We start from the raw sequence: 19061 nt of genomic DNA, 5'->3' as shown, positions 1-19061 counted from the left end.
TTGCACAAACTCAGTCATGCGGGCTGAGCCTCCTTTCCTCACGGCTTTTGTTGTGATGCTGTTTTCCTTGTTTAACTGCCTCTCCAACACTTTCCCTTCCAAATTGAGTTGGACAAAACTCTTTCCCCTTACGAGTCTTCTCAAAATTTCATGAGAATGTAAATCTCAGCATGGATTACTAGATTATGCACGCAACCAGGACATGGGATAACTGCAGGTCAGTTTCAAATTAGCTCTCATCCTTGAAGTCAAATAGTCCCCAGAATGTAAAACTACTGATATTGGAACAAACTTGATGTGCACCTTCAACCCTTTTCCACTAAATTTATTTTTAAGGTAAGTGTTAAGACAAAAATGTCAGGAGTACAATTGGGAGTTGAGAAAGATTCAATTGTTCATCTCACTAAGGTTGCCACTTTTGCCTTCCAACAACGGGCCAGAGTGTGGGTGGGTCTTGCTGTGGGAGCGGTTTGAGGATGGGGCATGCTGTGGGCAGAGCTTGCTGCAGGATGGGCCACCACATGTCCCCTGCATACCAGAAGAGTTCAGGATCAATGGGCCAACCTTCTACAACAGTGGACTTTGTATAAAATAATCTTAAATAAGTCAGAGGAAAAGCAAAATACAATACAGGATCTGCCTGTATTCTGACCACTAGACTCCAGAAAAAAATACACAAAAGCTCAGGTGTTTCTTTCAAAAGGACAACTGTTGACACTTTAACCTCAGATGGCAAATATTTCTCACTCACTGAAGTCTGGATGTTGCGCACATTTCCTTCTCCTGCACCCTCAAAAACTACGGCTCTCCTCACCATCAGCTTTAACTGGGAATCCCTCAAGTTCACTCACATGTGCCTGCCTCTAACTGAGGTAAAATTTGAAAGGGGAAGTGAGTGCTGGGACAGTCATTCAAAGACCTGTACAGCCCAGCATGGAAGAAGCAGGGCTTTAAAATGTTCTTTAAGATTGTAGTTAGTGCCAGTGTGAGACTTCCCAGGACCAGGCTGACCCTGGTACTCAACCTCAGGCTGGTCCCTGGTGATCAGGCCTGGCTTTGAATGGGTCCAGAACCTGGCATCAGGTAGACTTTGAGATCCTGTGCATAGGGTGTATCTTGAGGACATGACTTGAGCCTTGAGTGGTTCTCAGGAACCTGGGTCTAGCATTAGGTGGGGACTGAGGACAGAAGCTTGGTCTTATGTGGGTATCAGGCACCTGGTCCTGACACTGCCTGAGTCCTGATGATAGAACTGTGTCCTTGAGTGGGTCTCAGGGGCCCACGACTGGCGTTGGGTGAATCCTGAGCACTTGAGCTTGGCATTGGTTCATCTCAAGAACATGGTCCTGGCATTGGGTAGGATCAGGGAGGCTCTAGTTCTTCTCTCAAGTCCTGGAGCACCCTGGGCCCTTCCACACTTATAGACAGCCCTTAACTATGTCACACAGATTACAGAACTATCATTTCAATTACAGGGATCCTTGTAAAATAAGGGGCCCCACCACCCAATATCAATAAAAGGTTTCCATAGGCGCTTGATAGCTGTGACATGCATTTATAAGATTGCCCGATGATGTCTGTAACTCACTTCAGGAGTCAAGAAAGCAGAACCAACGAGCAACAACTTGATCTGTGGAATGCATAAATAACATTCTTGATGTAGAAGTACGTCACCAGATGGTCCCGGGGAGAGTTAGGAAACGATATTTAAAACAGTTCAAAGATTGTTCATGGCTGGGTTTTAAGAAGACGAGAGAGGAAGGAAACCTGGAGCTCGGGGCTCAAAGCTGGAGAAAGAAACAGAACAGAAAGAATAAGACAGAGGGTGAGATTCCCACACAGCTACAAATGCCTGCAGTTCCTGGCCTTTCAATTCATTGGGCGATAGTTCTCGTTTCATGTTACAGCTCAGATTTGTAATTCGTGGAAATGAAAATAAAAATGCCCTTGTTAGTGCCTGCAGATGTCAGGCTGACTCTTTTAACCTTTCCCCTCATTCACACACGCTGATAATTTTTGAAAGTCATTGCGTGTTAGCAATCCTGGTTGGCTGAAAGCCACGCTAAACATTCCAAACAAAACAAAGTGGCTACTGTTAAAATCGAAAAACAGGCATTCACCTCCAGCAAACAACACAAAACCTTTGAGGTGCAGACCACATAGAAGTTAGTTTGACTTCCTGCTGAAGATGCCAGTGTTTCTAGCCTCCTGTTCTGGACAAAAGGAAAGGATTAAAACCTAGAAACTGGATCAGATAGAATTGTTTTTCAATGCACAAATTATTTACCTGGGGTGGATCACATTTGCGATATTTTTGGGTACAATTGTGTCACTCAGGAAATTGGCCCACACACTTCTGTTCATGAATCACCCTGGTGTTTTGTAGTGTTATTGTTGCACCTACATTCCATCCCTTGTTAGCTTCTACAACCCTTGCACAACTAGGAGAACATGGTGCTACTTTGTTACATTTGTGTCTGCTTAGACCAACATTCCACTGACATTGGGAGACCTGACTGGGCAGCTTCTAATCTCATGATAGACTTTTCAAAGTCTAGAGTGTGCTCAAACTAACTGAGAGTGCATTCAGTAGCATCTAACTGTAGGAAGCTGGGTGGGTGGCTCAGAAGTGGAGGCATTGGTATGGCCAGAACCGTACCCTTCAGCACACCAGGGGTCATAGGTTAGGAGGTAGAGACAAGCTAATACTAGATGTCTAAAACTAGAGGGCATGCATTAAATGTCTAATACAAGAGGGCATGCATTTTAGGTGAGGGGGGGGTAAGTTCAAAAGAGATGTGCGGGGCAAGATTTTTACACAGAAAGTGGTGGGTGCCTGGAATTGCGCTACCAGGGGTGGTAGTGGAGGAAAGTACGATAGAGGCGTTTAAAAGGCTCTTAGATAGGCACATGAATGTGCATAGAATGGAGGCGTATGGACATTGTGTAGGCAGAAGGGATTATTTTAGTTAGTCGTTTAATTAGTTTGGCACAACATCGTGGGCTGAAGGGCTGTATTGTTCTATGTTCCAAGCCACCTGCAAAGACCCTTTTTCCATGAAATCTTCCAAGACAGCACATCCTCCATGGATCTTTCTGTTAAACAATGCATTTGTAGACTCAGGTTCTCCAAGATTATCGATGCCCGGTTTGGGTTTTGCCAGAACCACTCGGTTCCAGACCAAAGAGCTGAATTCCAGTGGTGATGTTTCCACTGGGAAGGTGGAATTGACCGCCCTTGACATTAAGGCAGCATTTAAACAAGTTTAATCATTCTAACACTGAAATCAGTTGGCATCAAAGGGGAACACAGGCCAATGGATGGAGTTATACCTCACTCAATGTAAGATGATTGTCAGAAGTCAATCATCTCAGACAATCTGCTGGAGGAACTCAGCAGGTCGAGCAGCATCTGTGGGAGGAAAGAAATTATCGACGTTTTGGGTCGAAACCCTGTGTCGGGACTGATGCAGGGTTTGGACCCAAAACATTGACAATTCCCTTCCTCCCACAGATGCTGCTTGACCCGCTGAGTTCCTCCAGCAGATTGTTTGTTGCTCCAGATTCCAGCGTCTGCAGTCTCTTATGTCTCAGTCATCTCAAACCCAGCATATCACAGCAGGAGTTTGCCTGGAGTGTCCTCGGCCCAACTATCTTCAGCTATTTCATGAACAACCTTCCTTCCACCACCAGGTCAGAAGAGGCGATATTCACTGATGATTGTACAATATTAAATTACCGTAACAACTCCTCAGCAAATGTAGCAGTCCATGGATACATGCAGCAAGACCTAGGTGACATCAGCCATGGGCTGATAAGAGACAGGAAACATTCACTCCACAAACTGCCAGCAATGACCATCTCCAGCAAGATAGAATCTAAACAGCTACCCCTGATGTTCAATGGCAATACCATTGCCGAGTCCCTCAACATCACCATTGACCGTAAACTCAACTGCCCAAGCTGTATAAATGCCATGAGCACAAGAGCAGGCAAAATGCTGAGCATCCTGTGGTGAGTAATTCATGCATTGACACTACAAGGCCTTTTCTCTATTTACAGGGCATAAATCAGGATATAATGAATACCTTCCACATGCCTGGATGAACCTGTCTCCAACAAATCACATGAAACCCAGCACCATTAAGAACAAAGCAGCTTGCTTTATTGGCACCCCAACTAGCCTGCCTAAATTTTCATTCCCTCCACTTCTACTGCACAATGGCTGCAGTGTATACCATCTACAAAATGCACTGCAGTTACTCACCCAAGCTACTCCAAAAGCACCTCCCAAACCTCTGAAGTCCACCACCAAAATTGGCAAGGGCAGTAGGTGCATGAGAACACCACCACCTGCAGGTTCCCCTCCACGTTGGTCATCATCTTAATTTGAAACAATATTGGCAGTTCTCATTGTCATTGGGTCTAACTCCTGGAACTCCCTCCCCAACAGCACTGCGCAAGTAACTTCACCACAAGGACTGCAATGGTTTAAGAAGTAGGCTCACTACTACTTTCTCCAGGCAATGAAGGATGATTAGTTAATGCTGGCCTTGCTAGGGTAGTCCAGATCCCGAAAAGTATTTAAAAATCTATCACAGGGACATGTGACCTTCTGTGGTAAGAGCTTCGGCTTCTCAAGGCTACATTGTTCTCTCTGTTCTCCCTGTGGAGATCAAGGTCACCTTGAGTCTCCACTTCCTCACTGCACAAACTTTCCAAGCAGCCACAGCAGATCTCTGTCATGTTTCGCAATCCGCTGCTCACCACAGTCTCAGAATTTCAGCACTGCTGCTGGTAAAATCTCACATGGCAACGAGGAGTTGTGAAGGAGTGAGATCGATCAGCTGGTTAAGTGGTGCTGCAACAACAACCTTGCACTCAACATCAGCAAGACTAAGGAACTGATTGTGGACTTCAGGAAGGGGAAGTCGGGAGGACACACACCAGTCCTCGTTGAAGGGTCAGCTGTGGAAAGGGTGGGCAGCTTTAAGTTCCTGGGTGTCAACATCTCCGAGGGGCTGTCCTGGGACCAACACATTGATACAATCACGAAGAAAGCACGCCAATAGCTCTACTTCGTTAGTATGTCACCAAAGACCTACAAATTTCTATAGATGTAATTTTTATAAATGACTTGGATGAAGATGTGCAAGACTGGGTTAGTAAGTTTGCAGATGACACAAAGGTTGGTGGTGTTGTGGATAGTGTAGAAAGTTGTTGTAGGTTACAACAGGACATTGATAGGATGCAGAGCTGGGCTGAGAAGTGGCGGATGGAGTTCAACCCAGATAAGTGTTAAGTGGAAGATCGAATTTGAAGGCAGGATATAAGGTTAATGGCAGGACTCCTAGCAGTGTGGAGGAACAAAGGGATCCTGGGGTCCATAGATCCTTCAAGTTTGCCGCACAGGTTGATAGGGTTGTTAAGAAGGCGTATGGTGTGTTGGCCTTCATTAGTCGGGGTATTGAGTTCAAGAGCTGCCAGGTAATGTTGCAGCTCTATAGAAATCTGGTCAGAACACACTTGGAGTATTGTGTTCAGTTCTGGTTGCCTCATTATAGAAAGGATGTGGAAGCTAAGGGTGCAGAGGAGATTTACCAGGATGCTGCCTGGATTGGAGAACATGCCTTATGAGGATAGTTTGAGCAAGCTAGGGCTTTTCTCTTTGGAGCGAAGGAGGATGAGAGGGGACTTGATAGAGGTGTACAAGATGATAAGAGGCATAGAACGAGTGGACAGTCAGAAACTTTATCCCAGGGCAAAAATGGCTAACACAAGGGGACATAATTTTAAGGTGATTGGAGGAAGGTATGGGGGGGTTGTCAGAGGCAATTTTTTTACAGAGTGGTGGGTGTATGGAACGCACTGCTGGCAGAGGTGGTGGAGGCAGATACATTAGGGACATTTAAGGACACTTAGATAGGCACATGAATGATAGAAAAATGGAGGGCTATGTGGAAGGGAAGTGTTAGATAGATCTTAGAGCAGGATAAAATGTCGACACAACATCGTGGGCCGAAGGGTCTGTACTGCGCTGTAATGTTCTATGTACAATGGAGAGCATTCCGACTGGTTGCATCACAGCCTGGTATAAAGGTTCCAATGCACAGGATCGCAAGAGGCTGCAGAGGGTTGTGACTTAGCCAGCTCCATCACAGGCACAACCATCCCCACCTTCGAGGATATCTTCAAGAGGCATTGCCTCAAGAGGGCAGCATCCATCATTAAGGACCCTCACGATCAGGGACATACTGTCTTTTCGTTACTACCATCAGGGAGGAAGTACAGGAGCCTGAAGACCCACACTAAATGATTCAGGAGCAGCTTCTTCCCCTCCATCATCAGATTTCTGAATGGTCCATGAACCCACCAACACTACCTCATTGTTTATTTTGTAACTTATAGTTTTTTATGTCTTTGCACTGTACTGAGGTCGCAAAACAACAAATTTCACGTCATATCAGACAGTGATAATAAACCTGATTCTGACTCTGAATGTTGATCCTGAGAAGTCACCCAGGCCCCGTACTCACTCAGAAATCATTTAGAACATAGAACATAGAAAAACTACAGCACAATTCAGGCCCTTCGGCTCACAAGGCTGTGCCAAACAATCCTGAGCAGGCCCTATCAGACCTGGGAATGAAGTATGACAAGTTAGCAATATGACCACAAGAAGAATTCTGGTCACTGCATGGTGTTTGGCTTATAAATTTTGCTGTAAGCTGTGTGTGGTTACATCATTAGTTGCCCTTTTAACGGAGTTACATACAGGAAATCCCATACAATGCAGAACTGTTGTCAATTGTAATTTCTAGGCAAGTACATTATCATAACTCAAGATCTCTGCTCTAACTCCCTCCTATTTTCTCCTCTCTACTGCAAGATGCTCCCTGGAATGTAGGAGATTGAGGGGTGACCTGATAGAGCTATAAGGTCATGAGGGGCATAGACAGGGTGAAAGCACATAGTCTTTTTTCCCCAGGGAGGGGGTGCTAAAAACAAGGGGGCATCGGTTTAAGATCAGAGGCAAGAGATTTAGAAGGGACGTCAGGGGCAGCTTCTTCACGCAAAGGGCAGTGCGTATTTCGGAATGAGCTGCCAGGCACGGTAGTGTAGCGGTTAGCGTAACGTTATTACAGCGCCAGTGACCCGGGTTCAATTCCCTCTTCTACTTTGATTTTGGCAAGTTCCTAGTGGAACGTTAGGCCTCCCAAGGATAACACGGATCAGTTCAACAATGAGAAAGGCTTCTACTCCCTCAACATTCAGGTGGTCGAGGATCATCCTGGCAGTGACAGCTGTGTTTCCAGCAAGCCATCCTCCTCAGCGAGACCAAACTCTCAGACATTTTCCATGGCCAGTAATCCACAGAGGGATGGACAGGGGATACTCTGTTTTTGTCCTGGCTCCTGACACTGATTCATTGTCCTATCATGGCCATTTTGCACTGCTGCAAGGAAAGTCACACAAATACCAGAAACATTGTGGAAAATGCCTGTCCTCTGAAACCAAGATTCTGATTCCTTGATCAGTCCAGGAGACCCTGTGTATCCTGGGGAAATCCATAGAACTGGTCACTGAGGTAGGACTGTGTGCAACATTACATTTTGGGTTGCAGCCACTGAATGAATCCTTCCACCCCCACTCCCCCCCATGCCCTGCTCCCCACCCCCACACACACACACCAAGTTTATCAAAGTCAAAGTTGAGTTTATTGTCATATGCATAAGTACATGTATGCACAGATGCAATGAAAATCTTACTTGCAGCAGCATCACAGGCACATACTGTAGCATCAGATAAACAACATTCACAAGAAGGACATAAATTAAACATAAATTCTACAAAATTGTATAGGAAAGAACACAATTCAAATGAAAAAAATAAAAGTCTATTGTAGTGCAAAGTGGTCAGTGTTGCTATATTGAGACAGTTGTGCAGGTTGCTTCAACAACCTTATGGTTGAAGGGAAGTAGCTGCTCCTGAACCTGGTGGTGTGGGACTTCAGGCTTCTGTATCTCCTGCCCGACGGTAGCTGCAAGAGGATGGCATGGCCCGGATGGTGGGGATCTTTGATGATAGATGTTGCCTTCTTGAGGCAGTGCATCATGTAGGTACTACGGGAGGGATTTGCCAGTGATGTATTGGGCAGAGTCCACTGCTCTCTGTAGCTTCATATGTTTCTGCACATTCGAATGGCCATGCCAGACCACAATGCAACCAGTCAGGATACTTTCAACAGTACACCTGTAGAAGTATGTTAGTCTTCAGTGACATGCCAAACCTCCTTAACCTTCTCAGAAACTAAAGACGCTGGTGCGCCTTTAGTCAACTGTTGTAAGTTTGTGGATGACACGAAAGTCAATGGTATTGTAGATAGTGAGGAAGGTTGTCTGAGGCTACGGTAGGATATAGACCAGGTGCAAAATTTGGCAGTGCATTGGCAGATGGAATTTAATCCTGACCAGAGTAAGGTGATGCATTTTGGGAATTCAATATAGGTTAGGGCATATAGAGTTAGTTGTTGGGTGTTAAGTAATGTGGATGAAAAGAGGGACCTTGGTGTTAGAAATTCTGGTAGATAGGGTGGTAAAGGAAGCATAAGGCATGCTTGCCTTCATAGATTGGTGCATAGAATATAAAAGTTGGAACTTTATGTTGCAACTTTACAAAATACTGGTCGCCACACTATAGGAAGGATGTGGTTGAGCTGGAGTGAGTACAGAGGAGATTCACCAGGATATTGCCTGGATTGGAGGACTTTAGTTACGGGGAGAGATTGAAAAGGCTGTACTTGGTTTCCCTGGAGCGAAGCAGGCTGAGGGGAGACAAGATGGAGGTATATAAGAGTATCAAAAACAAAAGGGCATAATTTTAAGGTAAGAGGAAGGAGTTTTAAAGGGGATCTGAGGGGGATGGTTTGTTTACACAGAGAGTGGTTGATATTTGGGACTCACTGCCGGAGAAGGTGGTGGAATCAGATACAATCACCACAGTTAAATAAGCAAAGCATAGAAAGGTACAGTCCCAATGTGTGTAAATGGGACTAGTGTGGATGAGCAAAATGGTTGGCATGGATGTGATGAGCCGATGAGCACACTTCTGTGCTGTACGTATCTATGACTCTATTGTTCTCCACACTATCTTAATCGCTAAACAAGATTCTTTTTCAGAAGAAAGATCAAGATGTGTAAATGCCAGCAAATTCTTATACCCTTCCCTCCATTAAAAACCCTTTTCTCAGCTGCCATGAAAGTCACAGACAAACTAGCAGGATAATCTGTATATCTTGTTTAAAACCATTTATTAGTTAATGGCCTGGCCCTGCAAGATAAGCATTGCCTTATTTTGCATTTGCACAATGGTAAGTTGGTAAATTGGTAAGTTGGTTTATTATTGTCACATGTACTTAGGACAGTGAAAAACTTGTCTTGCATACCGTTCATACAGATCAATTCATTACAACAGTGCATTGAGGTAGTACAAGGTAAAACAATAATATAGTGCAGAATAGTGTTACAGTTACAGAGAAGGTGCAGAGCAGGTAGACAATAATGTGGATGATCATATCAAGGTAGATTGTGAGAGCAAGAGTCCATCTTATTGTACTACTGAACCATTCAATAGTCTTATAACAGCGGGATAGATGCTGTCCTTGAGCCTGGTGGTACATATCTCAGGCTTTTGTATCTCCAGCCCGATAGGATGAGGGAGAAGAGAGAATGTCCAAGGTGGATGGGGTCTTTGATTATGATGGCTACTTTACTGAGGCAGCAAGAAGTATAGACAGAGTCCATGGAGGGGAAGCTGGTTTCTGTGATGTGCTGAGCTGTGTCCACAACTCTCTGCAGCTTCTTGCAGTCATGAGCAGAGTAGTTGCCATACCAAGCCATGATGCATCTGGATAGGATGCTTTCGATGGTTCATCGATAAAAATTGGTGAGGGTCAAAGGGGACATACCAAATTCCTGAGGAAGTAGAGGCGCTGGTGAGCTTTCTTGGCCGTGGCATCTATGTGGTTGGACCAGGACAGACTATTAGTGATGTTCACTCCTAGGAACTTGAAGCTCTCAACCTTCTTGACCTCAGCACCATTGATGTAGACAGGAGCATGAGCACTGCCCCCTCTTCCTGAAGTCAATGGCCAGCTCTTTTGTTTTGTTGACATTGAGGGAAAGGTTGTTGTCATGACACCATGTCACTAAGCTCTCTATCTCCTTCCTGTACTCCAACTCATTGTTACTTGAGATATGGCCCACTAAGGTGGTGTCATCTTCAAACTTGTAGATGGAGTTAGAGCAGAATCTGGCCAACTCAGTCGTGAGTATATAGGGAGTAGAGTAGGGGGCTGAGGACGCAGCCTTGTGGAGCACCAGTGTTGAGAATAATCGTGGTGGAGGTGTTGCTGCCTATCCTTACTGATTGTGGTCTGTTGGTCAGGAAGTCAAGGATCCAGTTGCAAAAGGAGGTGTTGAGTCCCAGGTCTAGAAGTTTGGAGATGAGTTTGTTTGTAATTATAGTATTGAATGTGGAGCTGTAGTCAATGGTCTAACATAGGTGTCTTTACTGTTCAGATGCTCCAGAGATGAGTATAGGGCCAGGAAGATTGTGTCTACCATAGACCTGTTTCGACAGTAGGCAAATTTCAGTGGGTCGAGGTTGTCTGGGAGGCTAGAGTTAATACGTGCCATGACCAGCCTCTCGAAGCACTTCATGATGCTGGATGTCAGAGCCACTGGTCGGTAGTCACTAAGGCACGTTACCTTGTTCTTCTTAGGTACTGGGATGATAGTGGTCTTCTTAATGTAGGTGGGAACCTCAGATTGAAGCAGGGAGAGTTTAAAAATGTCTTCAAGTATCCCTGCCAGCTGACCTACACAAGATCTAAGGGCACGGCCAGGGACACCATCTTGGCCAGATGCTTTTCATGGGTTCACTCTCCGGAATACTGATCTTATGTTCACAACGGTGACATAATGACAGATGCATTGGAGGTTGTCGGGGTGGGTGGTGACATTCAAATCCCCTTTTGTTCAAAACGTGCATAGAATGTGTTAAGCTCATCAGGAAGAGATGTGCTATTGTCGGCGATGCTGCCTGACTTTGCTTTGTTGCCCATTATAGCATGTAAGCCCTGCCACAACTGACGGCTGGTCTGGGACTCGATTTTGGACTGGTATTATCTCTTGGCATCCCTGATAGCTTTACGAATCCAGATTGTCTTCTTTGCTACACAGGCCTCAACACAATTGCTGATAAAGTCCATGACGGTGGTGAGATATTCATCTAAGCTGGCAGCTGAGTCTTTGAACATGCACCAGTCTACTGACTCAAAGCAGTCGCATAGAAGCTCAACTATTTTATCAGACCAGCACTGTATGACTTTCTGTACTGGATCTTCACGTTTCAGCTTCTGTTTGTCTGCAGGGAGAAGGAGCACAGCCTGGTGGTCTGGTTTACCAAAGTGTGAGCAGGGGTTGGGGGTGACTCGGAAGGCGTCTTTGATGGTTGTGTAGCAATGGTCAAGGGTGTTTGGTCATCTGGTGGGGCAGGAGACATGCTGGTAGTATTTTGGTAACGCAGTCTTGAAGTTAGCCTGGTTGTAGTCACCGGCAATGATAATGTTCAAAAAACTGTCCATTTCACCATTTACCAATGTTCATTTTTCCCAAGATGCAGCATTGATAGACCATTGATCCAGGGACATGAATTCAAGCCCACCAGGGCAGCTGGCCAAATACAATTCAGGTAACTAAATAGAAATCTGGAATTTTAAAAGAAATTAGTTTCACCTAACAGTAACGATGAAACAATTACATTGTTAAATAAAATTCACCTGGTTCACTAATGTCCTTCAGAGCAGGAAATCTGCCATCCTTACCTTCTGTGGTTTATATGTGATTCCACATTCCAGTGTGATTGGCCCTTAACTGTCTCCTTGATTCAAGGATAATAAATGCCAGCAATTTCCTTGTCCCATGCACGAGTTAGAGGACACAATTTGTTAATTACTCTTGAGAAGGTGGTGGTGATCTCTTTAGCTTAAGTACTCCAGGTGGTGAAGGTATTCCCACAATGTTATTAGGCAGAGAGTACCAAACTGTTGACACATCATCAGTGATATATGCAGTGGATGACTTTGAAGAGAACTTGCAGGTGTTCTAATGCACTTGCTACTCTTATCCTTCGAGGTGGTAGAGGCTGTGGGTTTAGTAATAAACTATTCACACCACCAAGTAAGAATATGTACCACCATTGATTTATTGGCTGATTTGCTATATATTGGTATTAAGGTGCAGAATTCACCTTATCAAAAAATCATCCTGGCTCTGATAAAATATTTTCCATGTTGTTATTTCAGATTTAAAAAGAGACACAGAATTGCTTGAATTATGCTGTAATTCCATCTGGATTACCTTCATCAAATACCACAAGAGGTTATTGGCAGTTTATTCGAGGGAGTTGATAATTTATATAAAATATATCAATCCAGTTTTCTACTTAAAAGAATTGTGGTTCCATTGCCAATAATTTAATTGATCTTAAGATTCAACGTCAGACTAATAGTGCAGAGGATTAAATTCCCCTACTACACATATAATGGAAACTAAAATATCACAGTTTAAATCGTGGAGACTGTATTTAAATCTCATGATTTTACCCCTTTCTACATCTGTAATCTGCTCCATTCCTACCACTGTCCAAGAAATCTGCGTCCTTATAACTTCACTCCTTTTACCCACCTATGGTAATCATCCTTTCAGCTGGTTAGGCCCTAAGATCCCTAAATCTTATAGAGTGATAGAGTCATGGAGTTGTAGATTTGTACAGCACGTTAACAGGCTATTCAGCCCATCATGTTCATTGCTGACCTTTTTGCCAACCCATTTGCCTACATTAGGACTCTAGATGGGCTGTGGAGTGCATTATAGGCAGACAGGAACATAATGAGATTGCAGCAAAAGCCAGTGAAGGCATGAGTACTGCATGGGATTAAAATAGATCTGGAACAAACAGTGTGACTATTGTTTGTATGGAGGAGTTAGATATAGCTTAAAGAGCAAAATAGATGCCTTAAGGAAACTTAATATATACTATGGACAAAAGACTCCATGAACTGTTAGATTCAGTTTTTAATCCAATATGCTTTCTTAGAGTGCCAAGATGTGTTATGTATGTTGAATTTACATTCATTAGCCAGGAATGGCATTACATGGCATTGTTTTATAGCACTACACAATCCAAAGTTGATTTTGCCCAGATAACACTGAAGCTCAACTCTGCGTGAAATTGGTTGTGCTCCGTGCCAACGCACCTCACACTTTCTCAGCATCAGATATGCACCTAGTGACATTGTTCACCATGCAACACAAGTTTCAGCCCACTGACATAAATTGGAGCTCAAAGCACCATAGAACAATAATAGTGGAACAATCTTTCAAGAATGAGGGACATTGTTCTTGCTTTACTCAAGATATATAGGGATACTCTGCCAGCAAGTTCTCATTTCTGCACATGAATAACAGCATTACTTTCATTTAAACTGCTCATTCCCCTGTCCAAATAAATCAAACCACTTCTCTCTCTCTCTCTCTCACACACACACATGCACTCGCACACACACACACATGCACGCAAACACACACACACCTTAAAGTTCACTGACAATGTCCCATGTTAATGTCATTTGGCGGTCATTTAATGAAGAGAAGTGTTGCATGATGGGAGTGACCCTTCTATTTTTAGACCCCTGTTAACTTTGAGTGTTGTGCCATCATTAGATAGAAGCCTAGCATTGCTGGCACTGAATACTTGTACTCGGCATCTGTTGGCAACTTAAAGTAATTCTTAATGTCCAGTTTTATTATTGGTAGAGGTTTCAGAAGCCATTTACAGCTGATTGGTCAGTATGGGAAAATGACCCTTTCCAAATTCCTTTGACTAGTGTAGAATGGTTAATAGGAGGGCTATATTTGATCATGACATTGAACAATAAACAGCAACCTCATCAGAACTAAAGTATAATGTAATATGCCAATATAGCAAGACCTTTACATGACACTTGATGAAAGTAACCTGCTTAATAGTCATTGCGATAATAAAACTCCACTTCCCACTTTATAGTGTTTGAAAGTATTTTACTGCTGTTTTGTCCTTGTTTAAGGGACAAGTTACTAAGAGGTTAGCAAAGAGCCTTAGAATTATATTGCATGGAAACAGGCCCTTTGGCCCAACTTGTCGATGCTGACAAATATGTCTGTCTGAGCTAGTCCCACTTGCTGAGGAAAGTTATTCAGGAGGGTTTTAAAGGATGAGAGCTGCAGAGACAGAGAGGTTTAGATGCAGCATTCCATAGCTCAGGACCTAAGTACCTGAAGGTATGAATGCCATTGTTGAGTGAACAAGAGGTGAATGAAGCCAGAATTAGAGGAAGATAGATCACTGGGAGAGTTGTAAGTCTGGAGAAGGATACAGAGAAAGGGGGTAGTGAAGCCATGAAATGGGAACATTACATAGAACAGTACAGCACAGGAACAGACCCTTTGTCCCACAATGTATTTAAAAAGATAGGACAATTTGTTATTTTTTTCTTTTACATGCACCAAGAGATTATGGCTAATCATCTCCTTGTGATTTCAATCACACTCAAATCTTCTACAAAATTAGTTTGGGGCAAAGTGTTACAAATTTACATTTAATTTAACCTTATCTGACGGTAGACAATTTGCATTTACATACTATGTTCATCACATCTATCAACATACAACAAATTAATCTGAGACAATGTCATGCTGTTGTAACAGAGAAATCCTGTAGCCATTTTGTAAACATCAAAATCCCACATATGTATAGCTCGAAATTTTATTTTGATGTTGCTGGCTGCTTTAATTTGAACAGTGTTCTGAGATCTTTATCAATGAGCCACTAAAACAAATATTGGAAGTTAGTTTAACATCTTGTCAGAAAGATGGAATCATTGACTTTGTTGCTAGGCAAAAATATGGCACCATTCGTTGAAGACATCATATACTGCTTTGTTTTATCCCCCAGTGCTTTCTGCACACAACCTCAGAACTCCACTTACTGCAGCCGGACTGTGCACAGGAGCTGACAGTATGGCAACTTTAGAAATTCATATTATCAGTAGTCTAAGTATCAGAATCTATTTTGGTCCAGGACCCATATTACAAACTTCATGTCAGTTTTGGATATGCTCTTGGGCTTAGCATCATTGCTCTCTCCTGCAAACAGATTTTGTGCTCAGGAGTTTACCTTTGATACATAATGGTTAACCTTACTGAAGCATGACTCAATGCAACAGTGAAAGGCATGACTAAATTAATTGAATTGCTTGCAGCTCCTTTTAAGAAGCCTCCCCACACTCCCTGTTTTATTGGAAAATTGGCATCCTGATTCAATGTCATATGAGACAGCTAATTCCCCTTTCAGATATGGGAAACCTGTGCCATACAGAACTGATTGCGACCCCACAGACAGTTATTGGTATTGGTATTGGTATTGGTTTATTATTGTCACTTGTACAGAGGTACAGTGAAAATCTTGTCTTGCACACCAATCATACAGGTCAATTCATTACACAGAGCAGTTACATTGAGTTAGTTCAGAGTGCATTGAGGTAGTACAGGTAAAAACAATAACAGTACAGAGTAAAGTGTCACAGCTCCAGAGAAAGTGCAGTGCAATAAGGTGCAAGGTCACAACAAGGTAGATCGTGAGGTCCGAGTCCATCTCATCGTATAAGGGAACCGTTCAATAGTCTCATCACAGTGGGGTAGAAGCTGTCCTTAAGCCTGGTGGTACATGCCCTCAGGCTCGTGTGTCTTCTGCCTGATGGGAGAAGAGAGAAGAGAGAATGATCCGGGTGGGTGGGATATTTGATTATGCTGGCTGCTTCGCCAAGGCAGTGAGAGGTAAAGACAAGAGTCCAAGGAGGGGAGGCTGGTTTCCGTGACGCACTGGGCTGTATCCACAACTCTCTGCAGTTTCTTGCGGCCCTGGGCAGAGCAGTTGGCGTACCAAGCCACGATACATCCAGATAGGATGCTTTCTATGGTACATCGATAAAAGTTGGTGAGTGTCAAAGGGGTCATAGCAAATTTCTTTAGCCTCCTGAGGAAGTAGAAGTGCTGAGCTTTCTTAGCCGTGGCATCTACGTGATTTGACCAGGACAGGCTATTGGTGATGTTCACTCCCAGGAACTTGAAGCCCTCAACCCTCTCGACCTCAGCACCGTTGCTGTAGACAGGTGCATGTACACTCCCCCCTTTCCTGAAGTCGATGACCATCTCTTTTGTTTTGTTGACATTGAGGGAAAGGTTGTTTTCATGACACCATGCCACTAAGCTCTCTATCTCCTTCCTGTACTCCGACTCATCACTGTTTGAGATACGGCCTTCAACAGTGGTATCCTCTGCAAACTTGATGAGGCAGCAAGCGTAGTGAGTGCCCAGTCATGGCACAACTGAACTTGTGGGACTGTGAGGGTGGCGAGGGCAGACTATCACTCAGACCCATAGGGCTGGCTGGACGTGCACCACTTTCAAAGACAACCCTTTCATCACAGTATTTAATCTACTAAATCTATGCTTCCTACTTCCAAGAGAAGTACAGTATCTTTTCCTTTAGGGACAGAGACCAAAACCTCACACACTATTCTGCACAACTACCGCAATACTCCCTTACTTGTGCTCCAAACCCCTTACAATAAAGTTCAAAATATCATTTGTTTCCTAATTGCTTATCAGACCTGAATGTTTACACCAAAAACATTTTCTCGAATTTCTCTGTTTTTCTGTTGTTTCTGCTCAAGTAAACCATGTTCATCCAGAAGCGTCAAATAGATCACTTACTTCCTGAGATCCCCATCGTCACAAAAGCCAGTCCTCAACCAATTCAATTCTCTCCAGCTGATAGTAAGAGCATTGGATAATGGCACCAGTAGTACTGAAGGTCTGCTCTCCAGAACTGTCTGAGCCAAGCTGTTCCTGTATAGTTACAGCACTGGCACCAACCTGACAATGTGGATAATTGCCCGGGTATATCTTGTTCACAAAAAACAAGACAAATCCACTCCACCTGTCCAATCAGTCCCCTCTCAATCATCAGCAAAGTGATGAAAGCTGTCATCAACAGTGCTATCAAGTGGCACTTACTTACCAATAACTTGCTCTCCAATGACAAGTTTGGATTTTGCCAAAACCACTCAGCTCCAAACCACATCACAGCCTTGATCCAAAAATGGACCAGATGGGTGAATGCCAGAGGTGAGGTGAGAGTGACTGCCGTTGACACCACAGCATCATGACTGAGTGTGGCAGCAAGGAGCCCTGGATTAAGTGAAGTCAATGGGCATCAAGGGGAAAACACCTCTTGTGTACCTCGCACAAAGGAAGATGGCTGTAATTGTTGGAAGTCAATCGTCCCTACCCAGGATATCACAGTTTCCTGGGCCCAACCATCTTCTGCTGCTTCATCAGTGAACTTCCTTCCATCCTAAGGTCAGATGGAACGCTCACTAATGATTGTACAATGTCCAATTCCAGTTGTAACTCCTCGACAAATTAAGCAGTCAATACCTGCATGGACACAACATTCAGGTTTAGAGTGAGAAGTGGCAATTAGCATTCACAGCATGAGACCACCAGGCAATGACCATCTCCAGCAGGAGGAAGTCTAAACACCAAACCTGAAGCTCAATGACATGACCATCACTGAATCCCCCATCATCAATATCCTGGGGTCGCCGTTACCCAGAAACTCAAGTGACCAGCCATATAAATATCGTGCCTGTAACAGCAGGTCAGCGTCTGGGTAACCTGCAGTGACTGATTCAAGTCCTGATACCCAAAGGCATTTTTATCATCAGAAGTGTGATAGAATACTATTTGCCTAGATGAGCATTGACTATTAAAAAAAATAGAAAAATAGAAAGCATTTGGCCTAACTTCTTCATGGCTGACCATCCTCTTCATGGCCCTGTTTCTACCTTCTCTCCATATCCTTTGCTCCCTTTGGCATTATGTACCTATCTCCTTTTTGAATATATTTAATGGTGCACATGGGGCAGCACAGTGGCACAGCAGGTCGGTGGGTTAATTAGCCGCTGTAAGTTGCCCCTAGTGTGTAGGTAAGTGGTAGAATCTGGGGGAGTTGATGAGAACATGGGGAGAATAAAATGGGATTCATGTAGGATTGGTGTAAATGGGTGTTTGATGATGTATGTGGAGTCAGTAGGCTGAAAGGCCTGAATCCATGCCTTATGCATCTATCACTTGGCCTCAACTGCCTTCTGTGTGAGAGAATTTCACAGGTCCACCATCCTCTGGGTAAAGAAATTATCCTGGTCTCAGTTCCAAATGGCATACCTCACATCCTGAGGCTGTGACCCCTGGTTCTGAACCTTCCAGCCATTAGTCCGATAAACATTCACTGGACTTTTTCCATGGCAAGAACATCCTTCCTCAGATAAGGAGACTAAAGCTGCAGAACAAAGTCCCATCCAGCTGTCGCAAGGTATCCTTGCTCCTGTACTCAACTCATCCGATAATGAAGACCAACATACCGTTTGCTTTCCCAACTGCTTGCTGCACCTGTACTACAAGGGCACTCAGTTGTCCTTGCACCTCCCCATTATATATCTATCACCATTCAGATATGAATCTGTCTTTCTGTTTTTAGAACCAAAGCGGATGACCTCACATTTAACCACGTTAAACTACATCCTCCATGCATTCAAAACCATATTGGAATCTCTTTGCATCCCTTCTCATAGCTTTATGTCTTTTGACACCATACAGGATGAAGAAACTCTCATAACCACTCCAGTAACCTGAACATTCATTCCCTCCAAGAACACACTATAGCTGAAGTATGTACCATCTACAAAATACGTGGTAGTTACTTGCCCGGACTACTCAGACCACACCTCCCAAACACAGGAGATAGACCACCAAGAAGGTCAAGGACGTCAGGCACAAGGGGACATCACCATCTGCAGGTTCCCCTCGAAGGGGCAAACCATCCCGATATGAAAG

The sequence above is a fragment of the Pristis pectinata genome, chromosome 6 (assembly GCF_009764475.1).
Source record: "Pristis pectinata isolate sPriPec2 chromosome 6, sPriPec2.1.pri, whole genome shotgun sequence".
Lineage (NCBI taxonomy): Eukaryota > Metazoa > Chordata > Chondrichthyes > Rhinopristiformes > Pristidae > Pristis > Pristis pectinata.
This window is presented reverse-complemented; position numbering follows the sequence as displayed.